We start from the raw sequence: 25,081 nt of genomic DNA on the forward strand, positions 1-25,081 counted from the left end.
CAACTTCTCGCCACTGCATAGACTCTACAACCTTGGGAGTGTCCAAGCCTCTGCACACAAATGAACTGGAAGGTCAGGGGATGGATTTTCTCCACTTCATGAAAGCATTTGCCTTCTTGCGAAGATGCATTGTCTTCTATAATGAGACAGGAAAACTTTCAGATCAAATTGAAGCAGACATAGAAATCAGCATGCAAATGGGAATATAGGGCTACGTTCCCTCCCAGCAGATTCAAGGAGTATTAGAAGGAACCAAATTTTACAAAAAAGATAAATACTTTAAACATATGTGTCTGAAGTACCCTGGCCTCTCCCAGAGATTCAAAGGAACATGCTGATGAAGCCTTTCAAAGATGCATCTACCTTTTTATGAAATCATAATTGCCAATATGATATAACAATGCTTTTTCTAGTCTTCAGATCAGCTCTCACTTGGTTCAGTCGAGGGCAGAGAATGTAGGTAAATTTCCCACTTTGACCCTCACTGACTTTGCATCCATGGGCAAAGACTTCTGGAATCAACTCTGGTGTGGCTTTCCTGGCAACAGAAGGACAAAGATAAGTTGCCAGCAATAGACTGACTGGCTGATGTTAAGGGAGGAAGCTTAACTCTGATGATGTGAGAGCCAGAGCTGGGATATAGGGTTTCTATAATGAGAATTTTAAATTTTTCCTCTGGGAAAATTGAGCATTGTCATATCATGCTGGAATGAAGGTAGTGTTTCTTTTAGGGATTTAACATTAATTAATTAACTCTATTAAACAGAGGCATAATTTTCAGGGAAGATTGTAGAGATGTTTTCTCAGTATTTTTGTTTCCCATGCCTGTTATTGTATATAGTGTTGCAGTCTAAATGAGAAGGGATAAAACAAATCAATATCAAATAAGAGTTCTAAAGGAAAAAGTAGAAAACATTGAATCTTCTTTCCTTTGTCCCTCCCTCTTTCTTTCCCTCCCTCCCTCCCTTCCATTCTCTCTCTCCCCTGCTCCTCTTTCATCAACATGTTTTTTTGACACATAAATGAATGGTCACATTCATTGTCTCCAATCCTGGGCCCAACTGGCTCATGTGTAGATAAAGAGAACCTTAAACAGAGAAGTTGTACAACTCCCATGATGCTCGAGCCATTCTCGGCATTGTTCACACCTCTGCACAAGGTTCAATGGGTGTCCTGTTCCCATAATATAGACACCTCCAAAAGTCAGCGTATCATCTATACCTACTTTTCCACTTTATTATTATGTCACTTGATACTGGACATCTAGAACCACATGGCTCTTCACTCATCAGAAATCTGTCACCAAATAAACAGGGCCCCCAAGTTATTCTTCACTTCACCCCTCTTTGTCTAGGTAAGTCCTAAATGAGTCAAACTATGGTATTTCTACTACGCATTTCATTAGGAATAATATCTTTACCCCTTGACATCCAACTTATGTTTTCATGAATGGACTTTATATTTTTTCCAGCACAAGAAGAAGCAGAGAATGAACTGTTTTTGACAACTGCCCTTTTCATTCTGAGATGTGGACACAGTAACCACATTACATTAAATTGTCTGTTTCGCCTTAAAACATATCTACCTCCAGTTTCCCTCACATCACCATTTCGATCTACCAGTAGTTGCCTCAGGTTTAATTCTTGGCAAAGTTTTGAAAAAGTTGTGAAAGAACACAAAAGATTTAATTATTTCATTTCTGGTGCCACATGGATTCCTCATAGATCCATACCTATTGCGAAGAACATGAGATCCACTGTCCCATGTTCACTGTTGAACTACTCTTACTCAGTAATCATTGGCTTGTCTCCAGGTACTTGTCAAGTTATAGGGCTCCATTTATCTTCAGATTTGAAATATCAGGAAGCCCATAATTGTGCTTTAAACCTAGGGAGAAATAAAGTGAATTTTGCAAAGTTTCAGTGATTTTTCTCCCAGTCTGTGGACTCTATGAAACACATGGAAAGTGTTTCTTACACACGTCATGACTCACAGTTCTTCCTATATCTCTAAACAGAGCAAATTAGTGTGCATGTGTGTATATGTGGGGAGTGGGAAAGTGGATGAAATGAAATGTTTACTTAAAGTCAAGAAGGAATGTCTTGCCCAATACATAAAAAGAGAAAACAAAACCTCAAATATTTGAAAGAGCCCCACAGGGTTATCAAATACCATTTTGTTCCCTGAGGGCCAATATAGAATGAAAATAGGAATAAATTCTTTAATTATAATTCCTAGAATTGAATTGTAAAATGAGCAAATCCTTGAAGACAGTACTGATGCCCTGTGGAAAGCATATATGGAAACAATTTTAGATCTGCTGGCTTAATTAAGAGTTGGTTTTCTCACCTAAAATAAGTGAGAACAAGTTGGGTTGTTGGCAGATGGATGAGATAACCTTAGGTAAAACCAGAAACTACAAAAAGCAGGAAGAATTGTGCAGCAGCAAGGTGCTATTATGAAGGTGCAAATTAGATCTAATTATCTATACTCAGGATTCAGGTAGAGACTATTGACTATGAAAGGGTGAGCCAGGACCTTGAGAATTCAAACTCTGGTGAATTTAAAAGACAAAAATAACAATTTCTTTATGCAAACTTTCTAGAGTCCAACTCAGGCAAACTCATCAACTTTCTCCAATTAAAGAAGTCATCTTTTTATTGTTTTTTAATCTCCTGCTTATCACTAGTAATAGGAAGAGTTTGTTTTACATACAAATATTATTTACAAGCTGTGCATCCTTGGCAAGACATAGAAGCACTCTGAGTCTGTTTCTCCTTGTGTTAGATGGGAATATTAAGTAGAAGATAAAAGAAATAAGAATGTGAAATCAGTTGAATACTATTATAGAATTATTGCTGTTATTGTGCATTCTCATTATTTATTATGTAGAGAATGGCAATTTTGTTATTAGTTTAGATGGAACAACTCAAATTTCAGAGTAAAGTAGTGTGGAGGTGAATGTCTTCAAAGTTTAAGAACTAATTACTTTTTTCTTTCATCTGAAATTTGCACTGCACCTATCACCACCACCCCCGCCCCCCCCTCAAACTCTTACCTTGGAGAGAGGCAGAGTTGTACATATTCGAGATAAACTATTAAGGACAGGTTGACAAAGGAGGCTGTTGGCTTGGCAGATGGCAAGGGCAATGGAAGATGGAGGGAAGAGAGAGAACAAAGGAAGCAGTTAGGGACAAGCCTGGGCCCTGCCTAAGGACGGAGCAGGGGAAGGGGGAAGGCTAGTTGGTGGAAACCCACTGATGACTCATTCCATCTGAGGACATTCTGAATGAAGGAGGCATCATTGTCTTCATGCAAGCTACTGATGGTTAAGTGCTACCTACAGGGAGGGTTCCTTCCTACAATGAAAGTTTTCCACAATAAAAAAAGATTCCATTTCAACACACTTGGGCTCATGCTTCCCGTAGTCCCTTCACAGCCCGAAGAGCATTTGGGGCCATCGTTCCATTATAGATTTTAACATATTGACCCTGAACAAATTATTCACATTCAATGCAGGTAGTTTTCAAGGATAGAAATGTGGTTCAACTGCCTGGAAGTGAAGTTGCCCTTGGGTACAGATATGACAAAAAATAACCAAAACTCCAGGTGCAAGGAGTCTGGAAGAAAACAAAGGTGCAGAGGACAGGACTGCATTTCTAATTGTAGCTAAAATTCCCAAGAATCAGACCAACCATCAGTTCAGCACTTGAGCACAGAGATGGATGGCCACTGCAGACCCAGCCAGCATGACCCACTCCTCAGCTGGATAGTGCTCTCCTGAGCCCTATCTTTGCTCACTTTCAACCCATTTTGTCTGTGTTACCCACTCACACAAAGATCAGAGGGTGGAGAGGTAAAGCACACCCTGTGATTAGCCTTTCTCTCTCTCTCCTGAAGTACTTGCTACTTGTTGCTAACCTGAACCTTCTCTTCCCTACCATGGGAAAGAAGGATGCAATTTCCTGATGCCCTGGGCAGAGACAAGCAATGGGTCTTATTTCCATATAGTCTCAGGAAACACATTAGTAGTCACTTGGCTCTCATCATATCCCCTGGAAAATCCCCAGGTGAGTAAGTGCGCTTTTTGCACAACTAAAAATACATAGAGGAAATAAAGGTGATTTTCTTTCAAAATAGATGGGTCATTACTCAGCTTTGTCTTCACAGGTGATGCCAAACTATATCGCTGTCCACAGACATGACTTCACTCCCCAAAAAATCCATCGGTGAGCACAGCTGTCTCATTCTCCTGCAATGATTAGCTTCTGGTAGCATCTCCTACCAAGTGTCTCTGGGCCTGCCATGGTCTCATCATTAAGCCATCCAGTATCTTCAAGACAACAGTCATATAAAAGAACTTTAATTCTTTCTCTCAGAATATTTTTATCTTGTCCTTTTTACACAGAGTTTATTAATTGGTTTGTTTAGATACATGTCTTGGTAGAGTCAGTTATGAGACCTTAGTGGGCATCAGTTACCTTATTCTTCTGAGTCTATTTGCCCCTTTTCCTTTGGAAACAGGACTCTGATTATCTGTGTGGAACCACCTCTGCCCTGTTCTTGGTCCATGTGTTCTGGGAAAGCATGAGACCCATGTCCACCCAATCAACATTTTATAGATATAGCTTCTGTGATCGGTTCAGGGAAGGCATGTGACCAAGTCAGTCCAATCAGAATTAACCTGAACACTTATGCAGAAAAAAAAAATCACGAAGAAGTACTCTGCCTTCTGCTGAGGTTACTAAAGGGATAAGGTACACACCTGAAGATGCTGAAAGCCATTTTGCCACTGTTACGTGCTGAATTGTGTTACACAAAAAGATATGTTAAAGTCCTAATTCCCAGTATCACAGAATGTTGACTTTACTTGGAAATAGGATTGTTACAGATGAAATTAGACAAAGTAAAATGAGGTCATCTTGGCAGTGTGATGGTGGCTCAGTGGGAGAATTCTCGCATGCCACGCTGGAGACCCGGGTTCGATTCCTAGAGCCGGCCCATGTGAAAAAAAAAAAAAGAAGAAGAAGAGGTAATGCTGGAGAAGGATGGGTCGTTAATCCAATCTGAGTGTTATCCTCATAAGAAAGGAAAGAGACACATTCAGATACAGAGGAAAATGCACGTGATAACTGACACAGAAATTGAAACTAGAGATTGGGCAGCAATCCACCAGAAACTAGGAAGCGGCAACAAAGGATTCTCCCCTACAGATTTCAGACTTTTCACCTCCAAAACTGTGAGACAATAAATTTCTGTTATTTTAAGAAAGTTTGTGGTACATGTTACAGCAGCCCTAGAAAACTAATACAGCCATCAAGGAGGGAGGGTTTGAGAATGGAGCCAAAACAAAAGAAAACAGAGGTGAGAGTAGGACATCTAATATCGAAGACATTTTTCAATCTTTAAAGCAAGTCATGCCTGAAGCCAAACTACCTCTGATTTTTTCAGGTCTCAGCCAACCTCTTTTTGGCTTCATTTAGAGTTAGGTTTTCAGTCATATGTTAGATTTTCTGTCAGTTGCCACCCAATAAGTTCTGTCTGGAAATCTTCCCTCTGTGCCAGTGCATTCACTATTATTCATGACTTTATCAGCAATATGATAAAGAAGAAAATGACCCACAAGCTATGACATTCATCACTAGCCAAACTTCAGCTTCCAATAAATAGAATTGGATCATAATGAAAGTACACTGAAGATCATTTCCAGTGTGAACATCTTAGGGTAAACTGCATTCCTCTTTGTTCCAGAAAAAGACAAGAATGTCTTTTCATTTACTCTTACAGGTTAGCCCAAAACACATCAGAATGAGACTATGCAGCTGACACTACCATAGAAAAGACTACCAGTAGAGAAGAGCAGAACAAGAAAATGAATATGCTATTAGTTGGATCTTTGTAAATCACCACTCAAGTGTTTATTAAGTGTTGGAACTAAGTTTGATTATAAGGGTGAAGCCTTTCCATGTGGTAAAAAAGAGATTACGATAGCCAAGAACCAATTGGAAGTCACACAGGTCTGTTCTTGGCTTTCCAATGGGTGTGGAAAGAGGAGACAGAACTAAAAACACAACTGGAACTTTGGCCCGTTTCCTGAATATTAGCATAGAGGGGATGTGCTTTCCATGCAGATGGGTGTCATCAAGTAACCAAGAGAAGGAACACTTAGGGAGGAGAAAAGGGGGCAGGGGAGGAGTTCCTTTCACTGTAGTTCTTCTCCAATGTCAAGGAGACTGGCTGGGGATCAGCAAAGATCCTCTAAGAATGCCTCTATTTCTTGGTTGTGGGCCAGTTACCCAGAGCAGATGTGAAATGTTTGCAGCAATTAGGAAACATCTTGCATGTGGATGCTACACTCCTCAATTCAGCCAAGAAGATTTAATAAATGGTGAAATTTTAAAACTTTAGGGAGGAGCAACATATTTTTTTAAGTGTTAGTTCAAATAAATACCAAATTCCCAAGGAGAGACTCCAAACTCTGATGATGTGTAGCACTGATCATTTTATTACTGTGGAAAAATTTACTCAGACAGTGCAGCCTTCTTCCTTTTGTTAATGCTTTCACTCCCCCATAAGCAGCGGTATATGAGTACTCATCCCTTTCTATCCAAGTTTTCTTTGTTTTCAGGTGAATAAGAAATGGACTAATAAAATGTGACCTTATTAGCACATAGTAGATGAAGAAATGTTTTGATGTCACTAAAAAACTGGCAAGCCTTTTATTTCACAAAGAAAATCTATCACTGACTAGAAAATGATGGCATATTAGGCAAGACACTTGAATGCAAGTTCCCCATTATAGCCAGCTGTCTGATCTTCAATAAATAACTTTATTTCTCTGTACTTCAGTTTCTTGTTATGTCAAAGGAGGGAGTTGAACTGATCAGCATTTTCAAGAGTATGCATTGTAGAAACCAGTTCTGTGGGATGTTAATGCATTGTCAAAGCAAAGGTAGGAATTCACTGATCAAACAGGACAAAGAAAGGCATTTAAGACAAAAGAAGTACTGTGTGTGAAAGTACAGAGATGTGAAAATGTTTTTCATTCATTTGGTCAACCAATATTTTTTGAAAACTTACTAGGTGCCAGGGATTGACTAAACTGAGTTGAGGATTAAGTGATAAAGAAGTATGATGAAAAACCTGTCTTCAAAGAGTTTTTATTCTTGTCAGGTAGCCATAGATTAAAAAAGCAATTAAAAGGGAACAAAGAGTCATAGGGTACTATGAAAAGAAAGAACAGAGGTACCTACAAAGTATGGGAGTATAGGAAGTAAGGGAAGACACTTTGAAGGAAATGATATTTAAACCTACATCCAAAGGATAAGTAGAAGTAATTCAGTCAAAGATGGTAGAAGAGACAGGCAGAAGAGACATTAGGAGGAGCAGAAGAGACATTATGGGTAAGAGCATAGGGGCTAAAAAAGAAAAAGGGAAGTTTCAGGAACTCAATTTAGAAATCCAATATGGCTGAACTTGGTGTGAGAGAGTGGAAGTGAAAGGAGATGAGCATGAAGAAGTAGATGAGGAAATATCATGATGTGCTTTAGAAACAAGGCATGGTGGTTTGGATTTTATCATGTATTAAATTGGAGGTACTACAATTTTGAGCAGCTGAGCAAAATGACCATATCCATGTTTTAGAATTAATTATGGCAGTGGCAGGAGTGAGGTATTATTGGAGAAGAACAAGACTATTCATAAAACAAAATCATACTGCTGGGAGATTCTTGCCTCCTAATGGTAATAAGGGAGGCCAGAACTAGGGCAGAGGCAGTGAGGATGGAGAAAAAATTAAAAATCATTTGAATGATAGTGTCAGAAGGTTTGTGTCTGGTTAGATGTTGGCAGTGAAGAAGCGGGAAGAACTTGGGTCACTAGGTGTATGGTGGTACCATAAACTAGGATAAGGAATACAGGACAAAGAGGAGGAGAAAGAGGAAGTTACCATAATGAAGTTGTGCTCATTTTGAGCTTGTTAATCTTTATCCTTCCACAGTACATTTAAATGGACGTAGTTGGACACAGAAATCTAAATCATGAGAGAGTAGGCTGGAGTCTAAATATAAATTTGGATGTCATTAGCTCATGGAAGGCCATCAAACCTCAGAGTGGCTGAGTTAACCCAAGGAGCATGTGTATGTGCAGTAACCAAGAAGAGATGGCTAAAACCAACATTTATGGAGCAAGCAAATGAAGTTATATCTGCAAAGAGGACAAAGAAGGAATGGTCAGAGGGGAAGGGTTTACAATTTTATAATTTAAAAGTTTTGGTGATGTTATAGAGATGTTGAAACAAAGCACACAAGGTAGATTTTGTTGAAGGTTGTTTAAGATTTCTATGGAAGTGTGCTGACATTAGGAAAAAAATTATTTAAATTTTAACATTGGGATAAGCCAATGCTATATTACCTTTTAGGATTTTGAAGAGGTACATATAATCTCAAACAATGAATTACTTTGAAAACTTTGTTTCTAATCCTCAAATACAGTGACAGAGGCACACATCATAATTCCATCTTTATGTCTAAAGTTGATGAAATGTATAAATGATCAGTTAAATATCGCATGGCCTATCCTGAAGAAAGTACTTTTGGTTGACAAAAACAACCACATAGAGCCACCATAAAAGTAAATTTAGCATTTTATACCACATCTCAGTCTCCTAAAATATGGTTTTGTGAAACTGGAAGCTAGCAGAACAATTAAGTAAAGGATATCATCGTTAATTCAAAGAACAACTCAACACATTCGAAAATAAAAAGCCAAAACAAAACCAAAAACTAAGATTGTTTTCCCCCAAGTGTTGAACATACTCAGTTTTACTGGGGTCATAACAATGAGTTTCCAAATTTTGGAATCCACTGGACCCTTAAGTGATCTGATTTTCTTACTAAGCTACAGCATTCTGAATTTGATTTCATCAGTGGCTGGTGAAGCATGACTGTTTTGTTTTGTTTTTTTTTTTATAAGCTTTTCTTCTTAAAACAACATTTTGATGTGCTAAGCATAAATTAATCAGAAACATATGGATTAAATTGACTTTCAAATGCATATGGTTTAAAAAATAAGTACTTGGGGCAAAAACACACTTAAGGTTTTATAAGCCCAATATGTTAGACAACTACAGCAAAAGGATTCCAAAATATGACCTTCCCCTTATCTACCTCATGGTCAGCAAAGCCTTTGCTATCTTCTCACAGAAAAAAAGGAAGTCAAGAAACAGATGAGCACCGTGAGATTCCTAGGCCTTATATCCCAGTTTCTAAAGCCAGACATCGTGCCTTCAGCCTGTCTGGTGGCTGACTCTGACGGAGAGTGGGCACTCCATGAGGCTACTCTTAGCTTCTGGGGCACTGTGTCGCCACCACATTTCCAGGCTTATCTACTCCTTTAAGAACATAACTTCCTCATTTGTCACCTCTTCTGGGGCAATTCTGCTCATGTATAATTTGCATTAACTCAAAAATCAACATATAAATATATTCATCATCACAACTGTTTTCTTTCCCACCTCCCAGTCCCAAATCTTGGGGCCATCTTTGACTCATTTGTCATCATGATCCCTTACAGCCAGCAGTCATCAAGTCTTGCCAAGTTGTCCTTTGAAATCCATACCTTCTTCATCCTGACTGCTGTCACTCTCCTCCAGCCCCTCATCACCTGACACCTGGATTACAAGCAGCAGTCTTCAAACTGACCTACTGATCCCAGCATTCTTTCTAACCTCTAGGCCACCCCACACACTGCTGCCAGCCTTATTTTCTTTAACCTGGGTTTTCATTATACCACCTCTTTTCCTTCTCCCCTTTTATTTGTACTACAAATTTAAACTCTTCTGTCTGTCTCCCCAATTTATCCATGACATGGATATATTTGACCTCACCAAGCATGTTTTCCATTATTTGCCCAATACCTACCCCTCCCCAAATCTTGGCATTAGCCCTATGCCTATGTCCAGCTTATGTTACAATTTATGTCCTTAAAAAGCATTCCCTGAATACTCATGTCTTCCTTTTTATTGACTTTTTTCTGCATTTCTATGGCTTTATTATATATACATACATTATGTATATAGTAATATATGTATTTGGCTATTGTATATACTATATATTTATATAGCAGAATGTAAGCAACCTCATGATGTGATATTTAAGTGAAGACGTGAAGTAGAAAAGGGACCCAACTCACAGAAGAGAGTGGCATAGAAAATAGTTTGTGGAACGATCCTGTGGTGCTCTTAGGATGGGGCAAGGGCAAGGAACAAATGTGAGTGTTTACATCGTATGGCCCTTGTGACTGACAAGCAGCTAAAAAGGAGGAAATGTGTACAAGAGAAGGTTGGGCCACAGGCAGATACCAGATCATGGAAGGTCTGGGCAGCCATGCTAAGGAGTGGATTTTATTCTAAGTTCAAGATATTGAAAGGTGATTTCATTAAAGGCAAGGAGATTGTTCACCAGAAGATAACTCTTGCTACTCTGTGAAGAATGTGTAGTAATGGGGCAGGAATGGCAGTAAGGAGACAGCATAAACATTATTTCACTGAATGAGAAGAGAGAGAATGGTGGCTCAGATTTGGTGGTAGCAATGAAGATAAAGAAGTTGAGAAAATATTCTGGAATGAGAAATAGCTGGATACACTCATGAATTGGATGTGAGATGTATGAGAAAGTTACCAAGCAAGGGTGATCCCTATATTTTAGGTTAGAAGAATTGGATACAATACCTAAAATAGAGAAGACTGTGATAAAGGATATTGGATGTGCTGACCAAGATTTTAGTTTGGGGTTTGGATGCAGGCAATGATAGATTAACTATTTTTGTTCCACTCCTACCCACATCCAAAGAACAAGAGTGCTACAGAAAATATTTCAAAATCTGCTTAAAGGCATTAGAAAGCAATCAAGGCTGTAGGGATTTGCAGTGCCACAATTCAGAAAAGAAGGGATGTCAGCAGAATGAATTTGGTTCCACTTTCCCTTCAAAGAATTTGCTAATTTTGAAAGTAAGAAACAAGAGGCTGAGAAGCTGAACAGAGCTTTTGCTCTCCATGGTAATAACAGTGACATCATTGGAATGTCCCCTACAAACTACCTCAGAATTCAAATTACAATTATTATTTGGAAATCAATAGCTAGTAGATGCACCTAAACTGTATCGTCAATTTTGAGTTCTATTTATACCCCCCATATCTGGCACATAGTAGGTCCTCAATAATTCCTTGTGATATTAATGTCACATATCAGTGAGCATGAGCATGAAACATAGGCTAAGGTGTTTTGAATACAGCCTATATAGATTCAGAACTGTAACTCCAAAATCAAGTTACAGTTCAATGTGTACAGAGATTACCTCTCTTACTTAGTTTTGAACAAAATACACCTTGTTAGATCTTAACTTCCATGGCAATAAGTCTGTTGCCCCTTAAACGAATAACTTGACTTCAAGTTCATGTTCCACCAATTCACAAGATGCAGGTTAGAATAGTTTCAGTTTAACTGCTGATGATACTAAGCTCAGAATTCTTTCAAACCCCCTTTCTCAGAACCCAGAATATATGTCAAACCCAGGTTTAAGTGTCCGCATTTCTTTGCTCCACCCAGAATAATGAGCCAATCCTTTCCATAGTAACCCAAAAAGAGGAATGGAAAGAAGTAAAAACACAGACCGTAAATGTTAGCACAATTAGATAGATAGATCTGTGGGCATGAATAAAACTGGCATTATGGTGATTAGTATGAATTTTAAGACCACATGTTTTGGAAGACTTGCACAACTTGTGAGCCATGTAGTCACCACTGGTCTGTGGCATTGAATAAGCTTCATAGCACCCAAACACCATCAGGAGTTCTATATTTACCTTACGTCTGCCAACAACCCATGTTCTCGCATTTTCTGTGTAAAAGAGCTCCATATGGGCCAGATTTAATTTAATCCAGAAATACTGCACGCCACCTCCAATAAAAGCAAAGAGGAAAGAGAGATCCACACACTAACATATCAAGGATGGCAGCTCATGCTGGTATGGGGAATAGTTTGGAACTATTATTTTGTTTACTGAGCCATCAAGTTCAAAGGAAGGTACACGAGCCTGATTAGAATGGCTTCAGCAGATCTGTTTTCCAAATAAAAAACATATGCAGCTGTTGGATGAGCTCTTCATTCCCAGTTACAAGTAAATTTGGAAGCAGTTTGGTGTAGGGAAGAGAATACAATATGGAGTCTTCCTTACACATTACTGTTTTGAGGCAGGTCCAGGGCAAACTTCTGATGACTAGGGTCAAACATATACCAAATGTGACCCAAGGTTTTCACCCAATATTCATGCCAAAGGCTACCTTAGGCACCATTCTAGTCAACCCCCTGCAGATTCTTGTAGGTGCGGACACTGACATTGAAAGAGAATATGTCATCAGACCTAAAACCACACAGTAAATGTGACACCAAATTGGAACCTCAAGGCTGGCCTCTTAACTTATGACTCAGCACTCTTAACATAGCATCCTGCTGAATATCAGAATAACTTTTGAAAGCTTCATTTAGGGAAAACATTAGGGAGAAACAAGCTGTCATACTTGATATTGTGACAAGGGCCAAAGAAAGGTAGAGAAAAGTCAGTTCTCATTGAATCCAGAGGTCATTCTTATATATGAGCTGAATTTATATTTCTTTCTATGATTCATATATGATTCCAGGTGCAAATAAAACAAAACAGTACTTTTTCATGAAATGTGATTTTTTAAATGAAAAACGGTGATTTGGTGTTGTTTCAATGAGCTGTATTGAATTACTGATACTTCTCCAATTCTTAAGGGAATGAACTTTCCATGGCAACTTGAAGGCATCAGTAAAGTAAGTCCATTGTTTAGAACCCCTCCTTTCATAAGGCACCTCCTGAGCCATGTATTTTTATCAGGATCTTGAGGGATCTCAATTTCTGTCTAGATCTATAAAACATTATAGTTTGCTGATAATCATCTTAAGATTCTTTATTTCAGCATAACCAAAATAAAACAAAATAAACTTCCCTCCCCCCCAAAAAAATAAAAAACATTTTAGGCAAAAGAAACATGTAAAGTTAAGCTTTGTTACTAGAAACAGTCTCCGTCCTCATTCTGAGTAATGTCTGCCTCTATTCAGTTCAACAGCCCGCAAGGAAAGTAACAAAGACATGCCAGATGACAAACACCACTCTCTAAATTCATACCTAGTGAAGAAACCCTGAAATCACTTCACCCAAGTATTTACTTCAGAAAACAAGTTGGGAGGGGTCGCTATTTCATTTCATTTCTCTTGGTTTTCCTCCATTCAAATTTTTCCTGGAAGGCTCTTTGTAAAAGGTTTTATTCTGATCAAAATTTGATTGCCATAGCATTGGCTGGCCATGGAGACACTCTGGGTTCAAATACTGTAAAGATTAATGTTGACTCAAAAGCCAACTTTCCTTGGCTCTTCTCCTACCGGTCTCAGTCTTTGTCTTTGCCAGCACCCCCTCTGGCCCACACTGCTGATATCACCCTTAGTCATTTAGAGGCTGCACACACATGACTCAGACACAATCACGGCACTGCTGGCACCACCACAATTAATAATCTGACCACACAGTGGTAGGAAGCATTACCTGACTTTCTGTTTTCATGACTAAAACTTGTTTCATTCTTCTTAAGTGTAGATCATCCAGGATCAGAGCACACGTGTTTTGCTTGCTTTATCTTATCTCTATCTTTGTTGTACATTCTCGGCCAATGTATTAAAAGAACACCTTTTGGACATCTTATAGCCTTTGATTGACCTCCTATGACTAACTGAGCATGTCTAGGACAAACACAGCTTATGTTTGACACCACTTCCCCTTGAGGCATGAAGATGTATCTGGATGATGAAAGTGAATTAAAAACAATCTTCATAAGCCTTCTCTTGGAAATGTACTAAATCATTCTGAAATTTATATAAATTTTACCTGATTACATCGTGACAATGCTTTCCTAAGAGGTTTCAAAGGAAGAACTTGCTCTTCAGATTTTATTTCTAAATTATTTGTTTTCCCTTGTATTTCCCAGCTGGAATTGGCACTGGCATTTTCCAAAATACCATACCAGTGAGTGCATGTAGGTATATGGATGTCTACATAGAGCATTTGCCAAGCTTTTACCAAATGCAATAATAGAAAGTTATTGCATTTAATAAATGTGAATACAATAAATTAATCTTAGGGCAGTGTTTCAACACAACATTAACTGAAAGCTCAGTTGAGAAGCAAAGCATTACAGGGGATTCAACACACAACCTCAAACCTTAAAACAATGGTATGCCGTTTAAGCAAAGAGCTCAGTTAGTTCAGTGGTTCAGAGCCCAGGGCTAACACAGAGCAAGTCTCAGGCTCAACCTGTCTGAAGTTCAGCTAGGTCTGGATAGAAAAATCTATTGACTGCCCAAGACCATGATCTTCTCCGCTGAATAGAAATTCTAATCTACCAAGCATAATTGCAAATAACACAACTGATACACTAACAAACTGTGGCATACACACATTACTTGGGAATATGGAACTATAAAGTAGAAGAAACAGCCGAAAGAGTTGAAAATGCCAATGTGACTAACTGATTTTTTTTCATCTGTGTGTACTGTCCTAATAAAAACATAAATTACAAAAAAGATATCATGCATTGAAAATGCTTTCATGCTTGATATTGCCAGCTGAAGAAAATGTGTGGGACAATGGGAAGCATTGAATGTAAATAATTCCTCAGCATAATTAAATGAGAGAAACCATTCAGTCTTCATGCATTCAGCAAATAGTAATAGTAATTCAGGAGCAATTACTATGTGCTCTGTCTGGGCTAGATGCTGTGAGAATGCATGAATGGGTTTGTCACAGTCCCAGTGACCTCACAATTTGGTTGAAGGAGAAGAATATGTAAATGATGATTATAATACAAAAAATTAAAGTTTTGTAGGGGAGCCTTAATAATAAATATAGGATATAGAGATAAGACCCACCGATTTTTGTTAGGCAAATTAAGATAGACTTCCCAAGGAAAATAATCATTTGAATTCAGCTTTTAATAGTATTAAAAATAATAATTATTATTATATGCAATATGTTATAGTAACCCCTATGTAATAGGGAGTATTGAGCTTAGACTAGTAGAGAAGAGGGGGAAGCAGTTCAGTCTGGAGAAGTAGCTCGAGGAAAAGCAAGAATATATGCAAGTTCCTAACACTGCCTGTGAGTTGGATGGGGCCGGGATGATAGGAAAGGCAGAATAGTTAAGAGGGGACCCAAAGGGGGAGGATTGAAATGCCATGCATTGACACTTATTCTTTACTCTAATGAGTTTTGAAAAGGGAAATGACACCTCCAGAGTTTAACCACCATGGCCCTCTGAAGGAAGGATATGAGAGGGAGAACCTAGAGGAAGCTGCTGCAGTGACCACAGCGAGCACAGGGACACGAACCAGGGCTTTGGCAGTGGGAATTCAGGAAAGAAAGACATTAGGGAGATGTGGCAATGGAAAATGTAATTAAACAGTAAGCAATTAAATGCGGGATGTAAAAATAATAATGGATCAAGTATGGGAAGCTTTTGGTTTGGAGGGTTGAATTGATGGTGGGGGTCAGTAACTAAGACCAAAAGCAGAGAAAGAGAAAAGGGATCATGCAGGGACTATAATGAATTCCATTCGGGACAGCTGGGCTTCAGATATGATGACAAATAGTGGGAAGACTGCCACTGATAAATGGTAAGTGCTCCTATTTACCTATATACATAGAACAAACCTTGAGTCATTTATTGGATATTTATTAAAGTCCTATTGTAAGCAACATATGAGAAATATCCTATGAGGTGGGGAAGACAGTTTATAGCACAGACCCTGATCTAATGGGACTGATTATCTAGGATAACAGTGAAGACATAAATACCTGGAAATGTAATTACAAGTTGTTCTCAGAAAATTTTGTGGTAGAGAAAAAGAAACTAGGCCTTGAAAAATGGATAGGGTTGGAGCAAAGGGGAAAAGGTAGACGAGTTTTCAGAAAAAAACATGGAAGGGTAAATGAAGTTGCTGCTTTGGAGAGACGAGGAATAGCATGTGAAGAAAAAGAAGGAAGAAGTTGGAGTTAGCTTTTGAATATTGTCAATGCCAAGCAAAGTTGTTTAGATTTGATTGAGACAACAAAATGGAACCTTTGGATGATTCCTCAACAAGCCAGTAAAATAAGCACAGTATTGCCGGCCTGACCGGTTGAAATATGCTTGCAATGTTTATTCCTTTTTACATTCTTCAAACAAATGTTTAATGGGTAGCCCTTATGTTTAAGGTGTCATGGATCAGACTTCAATACCCTCTTCCAGGACTTACCAATCAAATGAGACAGAACATGGAGTCAAGGAAACAGAAATGAGTTTGGGGTCACAGACTCTGTCTTTGCATTCAGGTTTTGCCACTTAATAACTGCATGACTTAAGGCATATCATCAATTTGTCTTAAACATTTTTTCTTTATTTTCTTTGTTTTTATTTTTGTGGTAGGCAGTCTTCCAAATTTGCTTCCTTTTTCTCTCTTCTTCTTCTGTTTACATATCACAAAGGTACATGTTTTATTGTTGCTATACCGAAATTGGATCATAATAGACATTTCTGCCCATCTTACTTTCTCACTCACGGAATAACTCATTGAAAGCTCTCCTAGTGAACCACTAATTCATATTTTAAGCCTTTTTTCCCTAATGTTGAATATGTTTATTCAACAATTCTGTTCGGCCTTCATCTGTTTTCAGGTTTTTAAAGCCTTTATGACAAAGCTGTAATAAACACTCTTGCCCATAAATCTTTATTTCCTAGTGCTTCTTCCTATGGGAAAGATTGTCAGAATTAAGAATGTTGGGTATATGTATTTTTAATTTTATTAGGTTTTGCCAACTTGCTTTCAAATATATCTGCCACAGTTTATAGGCCTAAGTAAATGCAGTGGTTCTCAAAGTTTTGTGTGCATCAGCCACCCAGAAAGTCTGGGAAAATACTTTCCTGGGCCTCATCTCTAGACATTCTATTTGTAGGACTACCTATATTCAGTGATAATATTATTTTTAATTTCATGCCAATGTAAGAGATATAAAGCAAATCTTACTGTACTTTCATTTGTTGTGCATTACTTAGTAAGTGTGAGCATTTTTTTCAAATATTTGTTGGTCATGTGGGTTCACTCTTCTCTGTAATGTCTCTTTATATTCTTTTCATTTTTGTTTTTGCTTCAGAACTTATTTCCCATACATCATCAGCTATTTCCTCAGTCTCCTATGTGCTCAAACATTTAGAGAGGTATAATCACCTTTCCCTCCTCTTGCTAACCCAGTATTGAGGAAGTTGTAGATTAAAAGCTTCTTTCTATCAGAGGAATGGCAGATTTCACTTTGAACCACAAGTTCACAATTCTTATTTAAATATTATGGCCCGGGTATCTTTCCCCATTTATCTTGCATTGCCACCATACTAAAAGAAAACAGTAAGCCAAAATCTATCTGTAGGTCTTCCATCTTAGATTCAAAATTAAGTGATAAAATAATGCATTTCCCTGCTTGTTAGAGGCAGTTAAAATATTGTGACAGGGGCGGGCCACGGTGGTTCAGCAGGCAAGAATGCTCGCATGCCATGCCAGGGGACCCGGGTTTGATTCCCGGTGCCTGCCCACGTAAAAAAAAAAAAAAATTGTGACAGGAGAAAAGTGCATTATTCTATTTTGTCATGATGAGAGAAATTGTTGAGAAAAATTCTTCTCTAAGGACTCACAGTTTGAACTGCTCCTCTCATAGATTAGCTTCTATTGATTATGGTAGCCTGTAAGCACTTTGAGAGAAGGGACTTTTTCTTGTACATATTTTCAATCATTACGGCATTTGGGAGAGCATTTGGCATTTACAGATACTCAATGAATATAGACTGAATGAATGTTGCATTATCTATCTCTATAACCACACACACACACATACATACATATATAATATAAGGTCATGGCTGAGGTTATACATGTCAAATCTGTGCTTTATAAAATGGGACTTATTATATTTGTATTTTAAAGACTGGAGAGTCTTTCCCTCATAGCACACTATGAATGAAAGAAGGTCAATCCGCCCTCCAATTGGAAGGAAATTTCCCCCAGATTATTATTTCAAACTTCAAACATTTAAAAAATGCAAGTCAGGGAGTATGGAAACTGAGTTCCCAACCTCTGAAGTGATTCAGACTGCATTTCCAAAGCCAGGGCAGCTTCCATTCTTGTGTCCTTGAAACCCTGGATGATGAGTTGGCTCAGTAACACCCACTGACCCAGGTCAATCCTCAGAAACCGAACCACCCTGCTGAACAGAAGTTCCCCACAAGACCAGCACAACTGTCCAACTAAACCAGTCCAAATGGACTGACCCTAGAATTCTGAGCTAGAATTCTCTTCGCCCACTAAGTTTCGGGGGTCTTTGTTACTAGGCAAAAGCTAACTGATACAGAGGTACATATCCATATACAAGCCAGTTGTGGGTAATAAAAAGTGGGGGCTGTGGTGAACTGAGTAGTACATGCCCCTCAAAAGTAATTCAAATGCAGATTTTTTTAAAAGTACAGTTGAAGCGGTTAAAATGGGCAATTTTTAGTTGCATATATGTTACTATAATAAAAAGTTAAAACCACAAAAAGTCCAAAAGGACTATTAAAAAACAATGACAGCTAAACACTGCTAGCCATACAAAAGAAATCTGGAAGCTACCTGCCAGACATTTTATCCTCTCAGCTATGCCAAATCCCTCTTTCGTGCAGCTGAAAGTGACTTACTCAAATTGCTATGGCTAGTTTATGCCAGAACAAAAATAGAACCCAGGTCTTCTGATAGCCCAAGCAGGACTCCTCTCAACAAAGGGATGGCTTTTTCTACTTGGAACAGACACAGCTTGAAGATTAAAAAAAAAAAAAAAAAAGGACAGTACAAACTAAGATCATTCAACTCATTGTTAGGGAGCCTTTAAATTTTCTGTTACGAAAATTGTTTCCCTGAGAAAGAATGGATCCTATGATTTAATTCTGAGAAACCTATATTCTTAGAAATGTTTATTGAGTTAAATTTTCCTGTCCAATGAACACATTACCCTCACTCATTAATTATATTTTTTGTATATTCTGGAAACAAGAGAGAATAACAAAGTGCTCAAAATCCTAAAATGAGGCAAAAATGGCCATGTTACATAACTCTTTGAGAAACTAACTCCTGTCAGGTTACATAAGAAGATAATAAAACCCATATTACTTGTCCTCTGAACATATAATGCCATCGTTTTGTAGATGTGCAAATCATGACCATTAAAATGAGTTTCATCACTCATGATGTAAATCATACCATAAAGGATAAACAAATGTTTTGACAGGTATCTGGCATTCACCTGCCAAAAAAAACCACCATGAATTGGAGAGACATTTTTCATTCCATTTCATTTCTGTGAAATTAACATAAACCAAATTATTTCTTACACTGCATGTTTATTCAGAATCTCTGCATGGAGGTTTACTCTGTTGGCCATGATAAAAGCCTCTTTTGTACTAAACCACCAACTAGGGGTTGAGAGATAGAAGGGCTTGGTTCAAACTATCCCTTTACCCACCTGTGTTTTGCCCATCATGCAAGCTAATATTTAATTCTCAATACAGCCCAAGAGTCAAAAAATTTAAAACGAGTGTGATGTTGGCATCCTCTTATGGGTTTAATCTCTGTGCATTCTGAAGACATTTAAAAACGCTTTTTGGGGTATGTAGATGTAAGCAAGTACACCTAAGTTTATGCTGGAGACACAGAAAGTACTGTGAAGGAAAATGGGGTGGGAGGCGTGAAGCAGAGAAAGAGAGCACAACCCAATTCCCATTACTTAATAGAACATATTGTGTGGTCAAAGTCTTGTGGGAGCCAATCACCAGCTGACAAAATTAGATTCTGAATCATGCTTTGTAATTCTTTCTAATGCCAGCCAGGGATGAGAGCCTTCCCTGGGAACTGATTCCTCCCAGGACCTACCCCCACCCAGCATTCCTTATCAGCTCCTAGCCAGCTGCCAGCTCCTAAGGTTGCTGGACAGAGAACTTAATTCTCAAGGTTGTACATTAATATTTAAATTCTTTCTTATCCATAGACTGTGACTTAAGCATGAACTTTTTTTTCCATCTCCACCCTCTTTCCTGCATGAATTTCCTTCCATAGATTTTACCCAGAAACCTTTGAATTGAATGGATACAGAAAGGAGAGCCATTTACAAAACCTATCCAGAGCAGCACAGGGCTCTTGTATGGACTGCAGCAGCATATCCATCTTCCCTGAGCATGCTCCTTATTTCCCAGTTGCAAAACCTAATCTTATTAAATATCTTTTAAAATACATCTCCACCCCAAATCCTTTTTCCTTCAAACGAGTGTTCAACTGATGCCTAAGTTGTTGGCAAGTAAATTGGAATTAGTTACAGTGGAAAATAGAGCTATCAGAATGTAGCCAGCTATCTCATGCTGCTTAGGATGGCTCTGTTTTTCACATGGATGCCTTGGAGAATACGAAGATTATAAGGGATTTACTAGGCCAGACTTCTCAAATGATTTCAACAACTAAAATATACCTGCATGCATATTAGGAAGTGAAACGATGTGCAGTATGAGAAATGTGAAGGCAGCATATGCTATTTTGTGTAAGAAAGCATTTTGGCCTCAACCCTCAGACTAAAAGAAAACATGATTGGGGGTTTGGCTTGGTCTTAAATAATGATAGTGTTCATTACCCACGCAAAGCATCTGAATGTTCCAGATTACTTTGCATTTGTGGGTTAACTCACAGCCCAACGTAGGTAAGACCACTTCACTGAGTTAAATAAACATTTATTGATGGCAAATTATGCGCGAGCACATTAAAGAATACAAGGAAGATACCTGCGCTCAAGGAATTTTTATTATAAGGAGTTGGGTCTATTTTTTTCTGAATTCCTGTCTAGACCATCCACTGGTTTTATGACTCTGAGTTAGTTATTTAAAACTTCTAATCTTCAGTTTCTTTGTCTATAAACAAAACCCTCAGTTGGTTACTGTTAGGCCTAAAGAAATAAACACATGTAAAGCAGCCTTAACTGTTGCCCCGGAAACAGTAAGCAACAAGTAAATGTTATTAGCTATTCTGATAGGGAAGATCGGTCTCTTTCAGAAAACTGACGAGTTTTGAGTCAATGCTGCAGCCCAAAGATAACATGTAGGAATATTATGAAGGCAGTGGCTCAATCTTCAGTTTATCCTCCACTGTCCTTTAGATAAAACCTTTTCCTCATTTGAGAGACACAACCCCAGTACCATGCTCTTGGGATTATGGGAATTAGACATGGCCACCTGCAGAAGCAAGTTCATTTGCACCTACCTAACTTTGATCCAAACTCACCTGACTTGAGTGCCACAGACTCAAGACTCCACTTTCTTTCATGTACGTGATAAAATAAACCAAGCAAGTATGATGACTGGCTCTGTGCTAGCCCCCCCAATCAAAAAGTGACATCTAAAGTGTCCTCTAGCAGGTAAAGTCCAATTTCTAAGGACAGAATAATAGTAGGAAATGTAAGCACCTGCATGATGTGCAAGGAAAGCTTTTTAAAGTTAGGGAAGAATTGGGTGGCCCCTAAAGCCACACTGGAGAGCAGATATCCATTGTATAATGTAGAACTGGCATCTCACATTTTAAAAATAGAAGCTAAAGTCAGGATGTACAGAATTTTTTCACTTTTCTTAAGCAAAATCCTTAATGTTTGGTGGGGAAAGATGACTAAAGATCACCCTATAAAGTCTCAGCTGATAATCTGGCTCTTAATTCTCAGAGATTATAGAAGCAATCAAAAAGATTGCACAAGCTCTGCTGTACACATCTATCCTTCTTCCTGCCCTTAACCCCCTATAGCCTATCTTCTCTCTGGGTGCTACTACTAAACTGTTTATGTACCTAGCTAAAGGCAGCTCTTCCACTCTCACCTGTTAGAGGATATTCCTGTTGCATCATCCATTGTTCCCCTTTCCTGGCTTGCTACTTTCATTATACAGTCAGGCTCTTAATATCTCCCTTCATTAGAACCATCTATTGATATCATTTCTCCCTCCAGAAAAGACACCATATTTGTTCTTCCCTCCACAGCAAACTTTCTACAAAAAGGTTACCATTACCGTCCAACTTTTCTTGTTCCATTCTATACCGAACCCACTCTATTCAAGCCTTTGTCTCTACCGCTCTACTTTAAGTGGAGGTTACCAAAGACTTCCATATTGCCAAATGCAATATTCAATTCTCAATCCTCATCTAACTCAATGAGTCTCACTCTCCTTGACATATCTTCTACACTTGGTTTCCAGGACACCAAACTCATCTGATTTTCTCCTTCCCCATAGCCACTTTAGTCAAATTTTCTGATTCCTCTTTGTCTTCCTGAACTCTAAATATTGTACTACTTGGACTCAGTCCTCAGGCCTATCCTTTTTTCTATTCACTTCCTTGGTGATCTTATGAAGTCTCATAGCTTTCACTTTTTTCTAAGCCCAGATTGTTCTTAAAAACTCCAGGTTCATACATCTAATATCCTAGACAACCTCTTCTTTGGATGTCTAAAACACATCAGAGTTGAACATATGAAAAAAATAAGCATCTATATTTTGCCTCACCCAAACTTCTCCTTTCCCATTCTTCTCCATCTTAGTGAATGTCAAGCCCACCTTCCCAATTATTGAGATTTAAAAAGCTGCCATTATCCTTGATTTTGCTCTTCCTCACATAACCCACGTTTAATGTGTCAGCAAATTCTATGCACTCTCCTTTCAAATACAGAGAATCTAACCAGTTTTCATTAATTCTATCACTGCCATTTTCATCACCACCGCATATTGCAGCTACCTTACATTTTCCCCTCTCTACCCTTCCTTACCTAGCTCTCTAAACCAGACTACATCAATGTCTCTCTTGCCTGACCTTCCAATTAGGGTCAACCATGGGAAGCCATGGCAGGAACTTGAGATAATGAGATGAATGAGTCCAAGATACTTGCATTTCTGTTCCCATTTTGCACTCATCTCAGGCTGGTGTGTTTTCAGTGAAGATTCCCATTCCTTTTAAGGGAGCCTACTCAATGCAACTTTCTCCAGGTTCTAGCAATTGCTATCCCCAGTCCCTCCTAGCTTAGGGGCAAGTCACAGATCTTCTGATAGTAAGAATATGTTGTCCACTATCCCTTATGGATTCCTATACCCTACTTCTACCTTTGTAAACAGTCACTTTGTAAATAAACCTGCTGTAAATTCCTAATTTGAATATTCCACCTATTTTATGATTGGGAACCTGAATGGCAATAATTGCTACCAAAAGTAGCCCCGAAAACTGACTTTCAAAATGGGATTCTATGATTGGATTGGACACATATCAAAGAAAGGAGTGTGATCAGGGATATGCAAAGCAAGTGGGGGCATCATTGTTACTCAACGTGAGATGTAGGGCAAGTTTAAGACAAGGCATTGGGACTTCAAGTAGCATGTTGTCATTGTAGCAACAATAGTGATTGTAAAGATTGTGAAATCACCTTTCTTCTTATTATAGCCCTAAAAAACAAACACAGGGAAGAGAAAAAATAAAAGCTATGGTCATAAAATTAAAGAAACAAAAAGAATGAGAAGCCCGCTTGGCAGGCTTAAAGGAGTCTTTCATCAATTACAATCACAAAGTAGACATGGCTGAGGGTTATAAGAATTGTGGAGTTGCAGTGCCTTTTATGAGTTCAATTCAGGTGGATATTTAATGCTAAGGTAAGGGCACAATGGGGGGAACCTGAGATATGGTATAAGGAATATTTGGGTAGAAATGGGTAAGGTTTAGAACCTTGAAATTTCATATCCCAATGAATTTTCTACCAACGAAGGCAAGACAGTAATCCAATAGACTTATCATATTTCAAAGCAAGTTGCAGAAATTAGTACCACTGTCAAAGCCTTAAGGAATGCAGAGCTGATAATTTCTATCACACACCTCTTGATCCACCTCTTTGGTTTGTGGAATAAAGAAACCAGAAGGTTTATGGAGAATGACAGAATCTATCAAAAATTGAGTCATATGGTGATTACAATCATAATATACCTACAGAGCTGATGACAACCAATATAGATATAATTACAGAGTTTTATCTCTACTGCCACAAATCAACAAAAGGTCTGGCACCTAGTATACAGGTGGTAAATATTTTCTTCTCTTTCCAATCAAGAAGGAAAACCAGAGGAATTTAGAATTACATGATAGGGACAACAGTATACCTTTCAACTTGTCACAGGGCTATTTCAACTCTCTTAAACACTACCATAATATAGTCTGTAGTGAAATTGATCAATTTGAAATCTCATAGACCGCTGTGGTAGTCCAATCCATTGATGACATTATGGTAATTGTATCTGGTGAGCACAAAATGTCATTTTCCCCAGATTCCTTGGTAAAACATAGGCAGGTCAGAATGTGAGAGACAACATCTGAAGAAGTTTAACAGCCTGCCACTTTGGGGCACATAGGGGGTCCATGTATAGGTCATGGCTAGATATCCCTTCTAAAATAAGAGACAAGTTTCTGCAATTTTTACCACTCATCACAAAGAAAGAAACAGAGTACTTGTGAGGTCTCTGGATTTTTCTGAGGCAACACATAACACATTTGGGTGTACTGCTCTGAACCATTTACTTGAAAATAAGTAAGGCTGCCAATTTTGAATGGGGGTCAAAGCACACTTGGGCACACACACGCAAACACATCGCTAGTACAGACTTTGGTATAAGCTGCCCTATCACTTGCATGTTATGACCCAGCAGACCCAATAATAATAGAATTATCTTTGGTAGAGTTTCTGAATGAATGCTCTGGCAAGCTCCAAATGGAGACACACTGTGGTTTAGAAGTTAGGCTATGCTTTCCTTTGCTGATAATAGTTTCCATTTGAAAATCTGCTTCTACATTGCTAGTAGACTCATATACAAAGTAGGAATGGATGTACTGAGTCAACAGC

The 25,081-nt window shown here is 38.4% G+C and overlaps 1 long non-coding RNA gene across 3 annotated transcripts; it reads left to right on the forward strand.

The window, feature by feature from the left end:
* The first annotated feature begins 412 nt into the window (after window positions 1-412).
* Window positions 413-5,409, forward strand: LOC143684308 (uncharacterized). 3 transcript variants are annotated; one of them, XR_013175981.1, is made up of 3 exons: window positions 413-460; window positions 1,077-1,354; window positions 4,171-5,409. It is a non-coding gene; the product is annotated as an uncharacterized LOC143684308 (long non-coding RNA). The 3 variants fall into 3 exon arrangements; XR_013175978.1 differs by having other exon boundaries at window positions 421-715; window positions 1,191-1,354; XR_013175979.1 differs by lacking the exon at window positions 4,171-5,409 and adding an exon at window positions 1,472-1,571 and having other exon boundaries at window positions 421-715; window positions 1,191-1,354.
* Window positions 5,410-25,081: the final 19,672 nt, after the last annotated feature.

The sequence above is a fragment of the Tamandua tetradactyla genome, chromosome 1 (genome assembly GCF_023851605.1).
Source record: "Tamandua tetradactyla isolate mTamTet1 chromosome 1, mTamTet1.pri, whole genome shotgun sequence".
In the NCBI taxonomy this organism is placed as follows: Eukaryota; Metazoa; Chordata; class Mammalia; order Pilosa; family Myrmecophagidae; genus Tamandua; species Tamandua tetradactyla.